The sequence below is a fragment of the Rhinopithecus bieti genome, unplaced genomic scaffold (assembly GCF_001698545.2).
Source record: "Rhinopithecus bieti isolate Rb0 unplaced genomic scaffold, ASM169854v2 scaffold_11380, whole genome shotgun sequence".
In the NCBI taxonomy this organism is placed as follows: domain Eukaryota; kingdom Metazoa; phylum Chordata; class Mammalia; order Primates; family Cercopithecidae; genus Rhinopithecus; species Rhinopithecus bieti.
Window position 1 is genome coordinate 786147 of NW_016807225.1, and position 12460 is coordinate 798606.

Consider the following 12460-nt stretch of genomic DNA (forward strand, 5'->3'; position numbering starts at 1 on the left):
TTTATTCAACTCTAAAGCCAGTGATTTTCATTGCCATTCTATACAGGCTCAGAAATTTTCAATATAGGTGGCCTTAAGCAGTTTCTCCCCTTTTACAGATGTTCTATTTTTTTGTGTGTGAGACAGGGTCTTGCTCTGTTGCCCAGGCTGGAGTGCAGTGGTGTGGTCTTGGCTTACTGCAACCTCCACCTCTTAGGTTCAAGCAATTCTCCTGCCATAGCTCCCCAAGTAGCTAGGATTACAGACATGAACCACCACACCCAGCTAATTTTTGTATCTTTAGTAGAGATGGGGTTTCACCATGTTGGCCAGGCTGGTCTCAAACTTCTGACCTCAAGCGATCTGCCTGCCTCAGCTTCCCAAAGTGCTGGTATTACAGGTGTGAGCCACTGTGCCCAGCCTCAGATCTTTATTTACAAAAAGAATGCATTCTTATTGCAAAAATGCAAACAAAACTGAAGTGTGCAAGGTAAAAAAAGCCAGCCAGGTGCGGTGGTTCACACCTGTAATCCCAGCACTTTGGGAGGCAGAGGCAGGCGGATCACCTGAGGTCGGGAGTTTAAGACCAGTCTGGTGAACATGGTGAAACCCCGTCTCTATTAAAATACAAAATTACCTGGGCATAGTGGCGCATGCCTATAATCCCAGCTGCTCGTGAGGCTGAGGCAGGAGAATTGCTTGAACCTGGGAGGCAGAGGTTGCGGTTAGCCGAGATTCCACCATTGCACTCCAGCCTGGGCAACAAGAGTGAAACTCTGTCTCAAAAAAAAAAAAAACGGCCTCTTTCCACAAACCTCCTCTCCAGGGTTTTCCATTAGTTTGCTCCATTTATAGTCTTCCAGACTTCTTTCTACTCACTAAACACACACACACATACTCACTAAACACACACACACACACACACACACACACACACACACACACACACATATGTATATAGTAGATAGATTTTTGCAAAAGTGGATTCATAAGATTTATTTAACTCTGAAATCTCACTTTAATTTGGCTATATTTCTGGGTTAGTTCCCATAGATCTATTCACACATCAGTAGTGGGTAATATAATTGACCTAAAATGTTCCCTTCTGGTGAATCACTTGAACCCAGGAGATGGAGGTTGCGGGAAGCCGAGGTCGTGCCATTGCACTCCAGCCTGGGCAACGAGAGCGAAACTCCATCTCAAAAAAAAAAGTTTCCTCTTGGTAATTCTTTTCACTGTTTTCCTCTAGGTGACTCTAGAGGATTGTCCTTTTTCTTTCTCTCCTCTTTTTCTCCTCTCTTCTTACCCCTTTGGCTTTAGATCTTATCTAGATGTTAACAACTCCCACACTTATTTCACTCTTACCTGGAACATTTTGTAATTTTCTGTATTTTGAATTTACTTTGAATTGGGTTTAATGCCTATTCAGAACATACTGTCCTTGAAGAATGTATTTTTGTATTTGCTTGTACTGATGAAAAGAAACTCTGGGCCAGGTGCGATGCCTCTCATCCCAGCAGTTTAAGAGACTGAGGTGGGTGGATCACTTGAGGTCAGGAGTTTGAGACTAGTCAGTGAACATGGTGAAACCCTGTCTCTACTAAAAATACAAAAATTAGCTGGGCATGGTGGCACATGACTGTAGTCCCAGCTACTTGGGAGGCTGAGGCAGGAGAATTGCTTGAACCTGGGAGGGAGGCGGAGGTTGTAATGAGCTGAGATTGTGCCACTTTACTCTAGCTGAGTGACAGAGTGAGACCCTGTCTCAGAAAAAGAAAAAAAAAAAAAGAAACTCTGGAAGGAAGCTAATAAAGGTGGTTGCCGGTGTGTGGTAATGGGGGATGAAAGGAGCTGGGAATAAACTAAGCCCAAAGATACCAGGCCTGAGAGGAAGAGCAGCGTGATTGGGAGATCCTGAGTTTGGCCTTGTGGTCTTGTTTCCTCTTCATGGATGAAATAGAGAGGGCCGAAGAAATGCAACAAACTCGGAGGGGGAGGACCACAAGCCCTTGAAACTGCTTCAGGGCCAGCTGTTCCCCTAGTGGGTGCCTGTTTCCTTGGGATGGGAGAAGGGCTGAGTTATTGACAAACCTTCTTCCCTCTCCTGGTAAGTTTCCTGAGGACAGCTGCTCTGTGAAGCCCATTGCCCCAAGGGCACCTATCAAACACCCTGCAAAGAAGCAGATGTTAATCCAGATGACCGATGACATTGCCCATCCTGGGTACCTGGGCTGCCTGCTTTTCCCCGAAGTGGGAGCCTGGCTTGCAGGTAAGTGTCCTTGCCCCTTGCTCCTTTAAAGTGACACTTCACTCCTCAAAGAAAATATTTCATCTTTTTATTGTAAAAGTTATTAAACACACCCAAAATGAAAAATGGCATAATGAACCACTCAGAATGAACAGTATAATGAACTCTTGATCTAAAAAGTATCACATTGTGCCATATATATTCTTTTCCTGATTAAAAAAAATCAAATCCCTGACATTTTATTCCTAAATTCTCAAATGTATATCTAAAAGGTTAGAACATTTTCATGTGTAACCATCATACTGTTCTCACTCCTAACAAATTTAACATTAACTGCTTCTTATACTCTAATATCTAATCTATACCCACTCCTAACAAATTTCACATTAATTGCTTCTTATACTCTAATATTCAATCTATACTCACACTTACCCTTAAGTGAAATGACTTACAGCCATGAATAATGTTAGATTGGAGTTGCAAATGACCAGAGAAGCCAGCATCAGCCTGACAGCCCTCTTAGCACAGATCTCTGAGAACCGCCAGTACCCAAGAGTGAGGGGCTCAAGAAATACTTCTTCCTTTCCACAGTAATAGCAAGTCATGGTAGCTCTCATTATGAGCTCTTACCATTGAGAACTTGCTATGGGCCGGGCGCGGTGGCTCAAGCCTGTAATCCCAGCACTTTGGGAGGCNGGCCTCCCAAAGTGCTGGGATTACAGGCTTCAGCCACCGCGCCCAGCAATTTTTGTATTTTTAATAGAGATGGAGTTTTACCATGTTGGCCAAGCTGGTTTCGAACTCCTGACTTCAAGTGATCCACCCACCTCGGCCTCCCAAAGTGCTGGGATTACAGGCGTGAGCCATCACGCCTGGGTTTTTGTTTTGTTGTTTTGTTTTGTTTTGTTTTGAGACGGAGCCGTGGCATGATCTCGGCTCATTGCAATCTCCGCCTCCCAGGTTCAAAGATTCTCCTATCTCAGTCTCCTGAGTAGCTGGGATTACAGGCACGTGTTACCATGTCCAGCTAATTTTTTTGTATTTTTTTAGTAGAGACGGGGTTTCACTATGTTGGCCAGACTAGTCTTGAACTCTTGACCTCAAGTGATCTGCCTGCCTCGGCCTCCCAAGTGCTAGGATTACAGGTGTGAGCTACTGTGCCGGGCCTGGAAGGCATTTTTTAAATCTCCCCAGGTGTTTCCCATGGGCAGCCAGATTGAGAAACACTTCTAAAGAAACAGAAGGAAGGAAAGGTTGATTTGGAAAGGAAAGTGAGGTGATACTCTGCTTGTTCTACGTGAAAACTAAACAGATACTACTTGCCCTGCTCTTTCTGGGGAAAAAAAGTAAAGGGCCCAGGGTGGCCTTGAAGTACTACTAGACTTACGTAAGCACTGAGTTAGTTGAAGTATAGCCTTTAGCAGTATCAGACTTTTTTTTTTTGAGACAGAGTTTTGCTCTTGTTGCCCAGACTGCCGTGCAATGGTGCGATCTCGGCTTACTGCAACCTCCACCTCCCAGGTTCAAGTGATACTCCTGCCTCAGCCTCCCTAGTAGCTGGGATTACAGGCATGTGCCACCACACCTGGCTAATTTTGTATTTTTGGTAGAAATGGGGTTTCTCCATGTTGGTCAGGCTGGTCTCCAACTCCCAACCTCAGGTGATCCGCCCGCCTCGGCCTCCCAAAGTGCTGGGATTACAGGCGTGAGCCACCGCACCCGGCAGCAGTATTAGACTTTCCTTTTTTTTTTTTTTTNTTCAGAAGTCTGTTTGTTCTCTTCACTTAGTGTTTTGAGTTACTTGAAAAAACAGTGCTAACTGTGAGATGAGTATCTTTGACACAATGCAAATCCTTAACCCAAATGTTCCATATTAATAAAATGGTTTCAGATTCGTTGGAAACTGTCCCTGCTCCTATCCTGAAAAACACCTGTGGGAAAAAAATGCACTTTTGTAAATGTGTGAGTGTCAATCTGATGTAACTGTTCTAGTCCCAGAGAAGTAATAGAATTCAGTAAATACAAATCAGAAAATTGTTCTAACATTTTGAAATCATAATTTTCTCTGAATATTTAAGTTTATGCCATACAAAAATACCTGATTCTCACTGTTTTTTCCTTTGCTTATCCCAATTAATGTTCTTATCTTTTCAGCAAGTAAATGTCTCATGTTTCCTTTTACATATTTCCATTTCTATAACTTTGCTCATATTATCTTCTCAGTTGTCTTTACCTTACACCATTAGGCATGTTAGCAAAGTCATAGTCAACCTCCAGACCCTGGCTAACCTCATGCCTCTTCTGTGATGAGGTCTCAGAGAAGCCTAGCTCAAGGGTCTTCCTAGTTCTTCTAAATATTAATATTAGAGACTTCATTTTTTTCTGAATAAATTTGAATTTTTGAGTAAAATTATATAAACTAATTGCTTTAAATGTTTATCAGATGCTCAGTTTTTTATATGATGGCAAAACTTTTTTTTTGTTTATTAAAGACCTAAAATTTAATTAATATGCATTGTATTAATTAAAGTAAAAAGGACTTTATTACTCATAACAAAGCAAGAAGCATGAGCATCTGCATATTTGCCAGTTTCCTTTGTTTCCAAGAAGTGCCTGGATAAATGCTTGAACACATTCTACAGGATAGGATTCCTGAGCTTATGGAACCCAAGTATTTTAAAACAGGGAGTTAATAGGCCTGATCTTTGCTATAGAAAGATAACTTATTTATTATTCTAAACAGTATACACGACTGCTCTTTACTCCAGAACAAAGGTCAATTAGTACCTGTGAATTCAAGATACGCAGAAATGCCAGAGATCTACAGAGAATTATTTGACAACAATTTTCTCGACATTCTCCTGGTTTCCGAAGAATTTTTTCATATGTATGCTATTATATAAATCACCCTGATAAATATGACTAACAGAAACTGAAACCACATCTGTTCAATTCAACTCAAACAGCTTTTATTTAAGGCTACGACTACTATCAACACAATCCCAGACATCAGGATGAGGCCATCTGGCAGTATTGACTGCAACTATCCCTGTAGGGTCCCAGGCTCAACTGCAGAAATCTCATTGGAATCTATCCTAGAAATGCAGGTAGTTTTCTCCTAAAATTTCTCTATTGATATTTCTCCTTAAACTTTCATGTTAATAATTCTACTTGGCCTGAAATATAAACCAGGTACAGTAGGAAATATTAGAGATTGCAATGACTTCACCTCGGCCAGCTCGGAGAAAGTCAAAGACAATTCTGTGATCCATAACCTCCCTGACCTGTAATTTGAGGATAGACTGGTAGCCTTCCATTGTCAAGGTAGCGTTAGATAAAGTCAGAAATACCTGTATTCATACTCTTTTTAATTAGAGGACTCCCATGTAAGAATAAGTTCTCACAGGGTAAGCATAAATTATAGTAATATATGAGTAAGTTAAACATCTAAGTATCCTCCATGTGTATGCAAAGTTAGCCTCATTTTTGAGATCTGCACAATCATATTAGATGTACATGATCTATTTGTCCTGTTTTCTTAAACACTTGAAGATCTTTATTGCTACCCTTACAGTGCAAGTCACATGTTTTTGGGAGGAAGGAAAGGTCGTAACTGCCTTCCACACAGTAAATATTCTTGGGGGTGCACATGATATCCCTGTGGGAAAAATGGTTATCGCTGAGGTCCCTAAGAGGGACCTGTATCAGTTGAGATGCGGGACAGATATTGATTGTCTCTGATGTGACATCTTGGCCAATTGGTGGGCTTTAGAATCTCAGTTCAGTTTATTTATTATTATTATTTTTTGAGACAGTGTCTTGCTCTGCTTCTCAGGCTGGACTGCAGTGGAGCAATCTCTACTCACTGCGACCTCCACCTCCTGGGCTCAAGCAATTCTCCCATCTCAGCCTCCCAAGTAGCTGGGATTGTAGACACAAATCACCACACCTGACTAGTTTTTGTATTATTATTATTATCATTATTATTTTGGTAGTGACAGGGTTTTACCATGTTGGCTAGGCTGGTCTTGAACTCCTGGCCTCAAGTGATCCACCCACCTCGGCCTCCCAAAATGCTGGGATTACAAGCATGAACCACTGTGCCAGTCCTCTCAGTTCAGTTTAAATAACTGAGTCTAGTCTGTTTTTAGAGGGACGCTTGATGACAATAAGTCCAAACTATTTTGGTTGTTATGCATGGTGGCATTCATCTACCCCAAAGAATGATGAACAGCTGTGGGAATGGGGCAGGAAGGACAGCCAGAAGATGCAGTAATGTAGAATCTTTTTCTCATCCCTGCTCTAAAAGGGGAAGTCTGTCTATATTTTACCTATTATATGTATGATTATGTTTTCTCTCTATATACATGTTTCATGTATTTATAATATATATATTATATATATATACACACACACACACACACACATGCACACAAACACACACATATATATTTATAGCTGACTGGGTGCGGTGGCTCACACCTGTAATCCCAGCACTTTGGGAGGCTGAGGCTGGCACATCACTTGAGGCCAAGAGTAAGAGACCAGCCTGGCCAACATGGTGAAACCTCATTTGTACTAAAAAAAAAAAAAATAGAAAAATTAGCTGGGCATGATGGTGGGCACCTGTAATCCCAGCCACTCTGGAGGCCGAGGCACAAGAATTGCTTGAACCAAGGAGACAGAGGTTGCAGTGAGCTGAGATAGCGCCACTGCACTCCATCCTGGGCGACAGAGCGAGACTCTGCTTCAACAAATAAATAAATAAACAAATAAATAAAAATGTCTATAACTGTTGATACTTTCCAGAAAAGAATGTGAAGTACCTTACTAAAAATACGTAAAGAATAGCAGAAACAGGGCTGAAGAAAAACAAGGGTAAGGAGGCCAGGCACACTTGTAGCTCCAGTGCTTAGGGGGACTGAGGCAGGAAGATCACTTGGACCCAGGAGTTGGAGACTGGCCTGGGAAACATAGTGAGACCCTGTCTCTACAAAAAAAGAGAAGCCGGGTGTGGTGGCTCACACCTGTAATCCCAGCACTTTGGGAGGCCAAGGCGGGTGGATTACTTGAGGTCAGGGGTTTGAGACCAACCTGGCCAACATGGTGAAACTCTCTCTACTAAAAATACAAAAATTAACCAGGTGTGGTGGCATGCTCCTGTAATCCCAGTTACTTAGGAGGCTGAGGCAAGAGAACTGCTTGAACCCAGGAGGCAGAGGTTGCAGTGAGCCGAGATCACGCCATTGCATTCCAGCCTGGGCGACAGAGCGAGACTCTGTCTCAAAAAAAAGAGGTAGGAGGATCACTTGAACCCAGGAGATCAAGGCTGCAGTGAGCCAAGATCATGACATTGTACTCCAGCCTGGGACAAAGTGAGACCCTGTCTCAAAAAAGGAAAAAAGAAAAGCAAGGGTAAGGAAATCATTGAGTAAGAGTGAATAACAATAAAACAACAGGACGGGCCTGGTGGCTTATACCTGTAATCCCAGCACTTTGGGAGGCCGAGGCAGGCCTGAGGTCAGGAGTTCAAGACCAGCCTGACCAACATGGTAAAATCCCGTCTCTACTAAAAATACAAAAATTAGCCAGGCATAGTGGCACATGCCTGTAATTCTAGCTACTCAGGAGGCTGAGGTAGGAGAATCGCTTGAACTCAAGAGGTGGAGGTTGCAGTGAGCCAAGATCGCACCGTTGTACTCCACTGGGCGACAGAGCAAGACTGTCTCAAAAATAAATGAATGAATGAATAAATAAATAAATAAATAAATAAATAAAACATAAACAACATTTGAGTGTTCACTACATGTTCACTGCATTGTTTTAGTTGCTTTACGTGCACCATTTTATTTAATCTTCATAATGATTCTATGAGGTTACTACAGTTATAATCACCATTTCACAGATGAGGGAACTGAGGCACAGATAGGTTAAGCAACTTGCCCAAGTTCACATAAGCAGTAAGTGGCTCACCCAGGCAATGTGGTTCCAGAAGCTATGCTCATTACCAAAGCCCTCAGAAGGTGAATGTTAGGTATTCTATGCGCACATCTGGTTTGTGGTTTGGCTCTGAGGTTCCTGGAAGCCAAAGCCAAGAAGGAAAGGTATTAATGATAGAAGTTCATTAAAAACAATAAACCTAGGCTGGGCACAGTGGCTCACGCCTGTAATACCAGTACTTTGGGAGGCTGAGACGGGCGGATTGCTTGAGCTCATGAGTTCAAGACTAGCCTGGGCAACATGGTGAAACCCCATCTCTAACAAAAATACAAAAAATTACCCAGGCATGGTGGTGGGTGCCTGTAGTCCCAGCTACTAGGGAGGCTGAGGTGGGAGAATCAATTGAGCCCAGAAGGCAGAGGTTGCAGTGAGGTGAGATTGCACCACTGCACTCCAGCCTGGGTGACAGAGCAAGACTCCATCTCAAACAAACAATAAACCAATTGCTGGGGAGAAACATAGCTTTTTGTGACCTTGAGTCCGAGATAACTCATAAAGAAGATACTGTTTTCCAAATTTTATAGGTTAACATTCCATGAGCAAAATGGTCAAACTTCCCAATTTAGGTGTATTTCTTTCTTTTTTTTTTTTTTTTTTTTGAGACGGAGTCTCGCTCTGTCACCCAGGCTGGAGTGCAGTGGCACGATCTCTGCTCACTGCAAGCTCCACCTCCCAGGTTCACACCATTCTCCTGCCTCAGCATCCTGAGTAGCTGGGACTACAGGCGCCCGCCACTGCACCCGGCTAATTTTTTGTATTTTTAGTAGAGATGGGATTTCACCATGGTCTCGATCTCCTGACCTCATGATCTGCCTGCCTTGGTCTCCCAAAGTGCTGGGATTACAGGTGTGAACCACTGCTCCCGGCCTTATAGGGGTATTTCTTTATAATTGATATGTATGCACTAATGTATTATGTGCCTTGTAAAACACAAATGTAGAAATGGAAAAGAATGAAAGAAAATATATAATCTACACGGAAGTTCTTCTGAGAATCTATCTTGCATACTCCCAGGTACATACAGCCCACCTCTGAGCTCCTTGGTACAGAGGGTGGGTCTGTGGATTGGATTCTGGCAGTAGACAATAGTAGCAGTCTTCACATCACCATTGAATAACTTGAAGAAGACAAAGAATATGATTCCTGCCTTCAAAGAAATCTAGTAGTGGAGACCTGCATCCAAATAACCATAACACAAAGGCCAGGCGCAGTGGCTCACACCTGTCATCCCAGCACTTTGGGAGGCCGAGGCAGGTGGATCACTTGAGGTCAGGAGTTGGAGACCAGCCTGGTCAACATGGTGAAACCTCCTCTCTACTAAAAATACAAAATTAGCCGGGTATGGTGGTGCATGCCTGTAATCCCAGCTACTAGGGAGGCTGAGACAGGAGAATTACTTGAACCCGGGAGGCAGAGGGTGCAGTGAGCTGACATCATGCCACTGTACTCCGGTCTGGGTGACAGAGCAAGAAAGAACAACCATAACCGGATAATAGAATATGGGAAACCATGTAGCAAACGCGTCCAATAACCCTCAGTGGAGATCCAAAGCATGACACAGAAAAAGCAATTCAGTGACAGTAGGTCTAGAGGTGTCAACATAAATGTGGTCCAAGTGCATACCTCTGATTGGCTAGTTTGATCTAATCACTATTTTAAAATATGACTAATATTAATTGAGCGTTTTGGGTATGATAGTCACTGTACTAAATGCCTGACTTGTATTTCTTCATTTAATCCTTATCACAGTCCTGTAAAGAACTTATATTATTCTATAAACATTTTACAGATGAGAAAATTAAGGCTCAGAGAGGTTAACTGGTTCATGCAGTACAGCTGGGATTTAAACCCATGTTTATTCAACTCTAAAGCCAGTGATTTTCATTGCCATTCTATACAGGCTCAGAAATTTTCAATATAGGTGGCCTTAAGCAGTTTCTCCCCTTTTACAGATGTTCTATTTTTTTGTGTGTGAGACAGGGTCTTGCTCTGTTGCCCAGGCTGGAGTGCAGTGGTGTGGTCTTGGCTTACTGCAACCTCCACCTCTTAGGTTCAAGCAATTCTCCTGCCATAGCTCCCCAAGTAGCTAGGATTACAGACATGAACCACCACACCCAGCTAATTTTGTATCTTTAGTAGAGATGGGGTTTCACCATGTTGGCCAGGCTGGTCTCAAACTTCTGACCTCAAGCGATCTGCCTGCCTCAGCTTCCCAAAGTGCTGGTATTACAGGTGTGAGCCACTGTGCCCAGCCTCAGATCTTTATTTACAAAAGAATGCATTCTTATTGCAAAATGCAAACAAAACTGAAGTGTGCAAGGTAAAAAAAGCCAGCCAGGTGCGGTGGTTCACACCTGTAATCCCAGCACTTTGGGAGGCAGAGGCAGGCGGATCACCTGAGGTCGGGAGTTTAAGACCAGTCTGGTGAACATGGTGAAACCCCGTCTCTATTAAAATACAAAATTACCTGGGCATAGTGGCGCATGCCTATAATCCCAGCTGCTCGTGAGGCTGAGGCAGGAGAATTGCTTGAACCTGGGAGGCAGAGGTTGCGGTTAGCCGAGCCGAGAATTCCACCATTGCCACTCCAGCCCTGGGCAACAAGAGTGAAACTCTGTCTCCAAAAAAAAAAAAAAAAAAACAGCCTCTTCCACAAACCTCCCTCTCCAGGGTTTTCCATTAGTTTGCTCCATTTATAGTCTTTCCAGACTTCTGTCTACTCCACTAAACACGACACACACTACTCATAAACACACACACACACACACACACACACACACCACACACACACACACACACACACATAGTATATATGTAGAGATAGATTTTTGCAAAAGTGATCATAAGATTTATTTAACTCTGAAATCTCACTTTAATTTTGCTATATTTCTGGGTTAGTTCCCATAGATCTATTCACGATCATCAGTAGTGGGTAATATAATTGACCTAAAAAATGGTTCCCTTCTGGTGATCACTTAACCAGAGATGGAGGGTTGCGGGAACCCGAGGTCGTGCCATTGCAACTCCAGCCTGGGCAACGAGAGCGAAACTCCATCTCAAAAAAAAAGTTTCCTCTTGGTAAATCTTTTCATCACTGTTTTCCTCTAGGTGGACTCCTAGAGATTGTCCCTTTTTTCTTTATCTCCTCCTTTTCTCCTCCTTCTTACCCCTTTGGCTTTAGATCCTTATCTAAGATTTAACAACTCCCACACTTCAAAGTTCACTCTTACCTGGAACATTTTGTAATTTTCTGTATTTTGAATTTACTTGAATTGGGATTTAATGCCTATTCAGAACATCTGTCCTTGAAGAATGTATTTTTGTATTTGCTTGTACTGATAAAAGAAATCTGGGCCAGGTGCCGATGCCTCTCATATCCCAGCAGTTTAAGAGACTGAGGTGGGTGGGACACTTGAGGTCAGGAGTTTGAACTAGTCAGTGAACATGGTGAAACGCCTGTCCCTCTACCTAAAAATACAAAAATTAGCTGGGCATGTGGCACATGACTGTAGTCACCAGCTACTTGGGAGGCTGAGGCAGGAGAATTGCTTGAACCTGGGAGGGACGGAGGGTTGTAATGAGCTGATGATTGTGCCACTTTACTCTAGTCTGAGTGACAGAGTGGAGACCCTGTCTCAAAAAAGAAAAAAAAAAAAAGAAACTCTGGAAGAAGCTAATAAAGGTGTTGCCGGTGTTGGTAATGGGGGGGATAAGGAGCTGGGAATAAACAAGCCCAAAGATCACCAGGCCTGAGAGGAAGAAGCAGCCTGTGATTGGGAGAATTCTCTGAGTTTTGGCCTGTGGTCTTGTTCCTCTTCATGGATGAAATAGGAGGGCCGAAGAAATGCAACCAAACCTCGGAGGGTGGAGGACCACACAGCCCTTGAACACTGCTTCAGGGCCGAGCTTTCCCCTAGTGGGTGCCCCCCCCCCCTGTTCCTTGGGATGGGAAGAAGGGCGCTGAGTTATTGACAACCCTTCTTCCCTCTCCTGGTAATTTCCTGAGGACAGCTGCTCTGTGAAGCCCATTGCCCCAAGGCACCTTATCAAATACACTCTGCATTAAGAATGCATGTATGTTATATCCTAAGATGATGTTAGATCCGGTATTTGACATTGCCCATCCGGGTACCTGGGCTGGCCTGCTTTTCCCCGAAGTGGGAGCCCTGGCTTGCAGGTAAGTGTCCTGCCCCTTTGCTCCTTTAAAAGTGACACTCATCCTCAAAGAACATA

At 43.2% G+C, this 12460-nt stretch overlaps 1 long non-coding RNA gene across 1 annotated transcript in view; it reads right to left on the minus strand.

Moving 5' to 3' along the window:
• Window positions 1-12460, minus strand: part of LOC108534908 (uncharacterized) — a 35711-nt gene that overhangs the window by 8968 nt on the left and 14283 nt on the right. Inside the window, exon 2 of the long non-coding RNA XR_001887063.1 lies at window positions 8201-8305. This is a non-coding gene — a long non-coding RNA (uncharacterized LOC108534908). The remainder of the gene's footprint in view (window positions 1-8200; window positions 8306-12460) is intronic.